This window comes from Anastrepha ludens, chromosome 5 (genome assembly GCF_028408465.1).
Source record: "Anastrepha ludens isolate Willacy chromosome 5, idAnaLude1.1, whole genome shotgun sequence".
NCBI lineage: Eukaryota > Metazoa > Arthropoda > Insecta > Diptera > Tephritidae > Anastrepha > Anastrepha ludens.
Window position 1 is genome coordinate 52,880,349 of NC_071501.1, and position 1,055 is coordinate 52,881,403.

The following is a 1,055-nucleotide window of genomic DNA, read 5'->3' on the forward strand; positions in this document are numbered from 1 at the left end:
TATTCTTCACTATACGTATACTCACGCGGCAAAAATCGAAAATGAAGAAAAACAGCAGTGATTGTGCAGACTTCATTTTAATATTTATAAACTAATCGAACTCAGAAAAGGAAATCTCTTCCAATCAGCAAAAAAGCTAAAGCTAAAGGGTCTTCACACGCGGGTCGTATCGTCAGTGGCACTATATTCTTTTTTAATGTAGCGACGATGACGTTACACTTGGTGATCTGCACACACTGCAACTAGTTATCGCACAAATACGAGTTGTCAATACGTCGAGTGAGGAGGGGGAATTTATTTTCTTGTATTATCTTCGCAATCGGAGGAGAAATAAGAGAGGAGATAATAAGATGCTCTGGGTGCATCCGTACATTAGGAATAACTCAAACAGCAGATTATTCATTGCCACAAGGGAGTTTCAAGAGGATGATTACATATATCAGACTTTTGTTTACACAAATGACTACAATGATTATAAATTTCAGACATTTTACAGAATGTCAAAAAATGCTTTTAAGGAGTTTATAGAAATTTTGAAGCCGACTATTCAAAATCAAAATACTAACACTGAAAATCAAAAACACACTGCAAGCGTACAGGATTTTTGATGACTCTGCTGTACGAGAAACATTGTTGTTGTTGTAGCAGCATAAACATTCCCCGTGCATATACGAGGAATGCTGCTGAAGTGACAGTCCTTGGCTGTATATAAATCCGGGTCGTTTCGGTTACGTAGAACCGACTGTCGTGGGAGCGTCATGCTGCATGCTTGCTGTGACGAGTATGAGTAGCTGACGACCCGTATGCGGTTCGCCATTTGAACGCAATTGTGCGACAACGAAGCGTATGCCTCGCGTACATTTTGTCGCATGCGCTACGATGACGATACGACCCGGTGCCGAAGGCCCAAAAAGTGTACTCAAAAGAGAAATATAATGATAGTGGCGTTGCGTACATTTTTACTAACTTCGATAACAAATACCTAATATTTTTACAAGATCTGGTAAATTGGTTCATGCAATTCATATAAAAAAATTATGGCATCTGGCATTTTT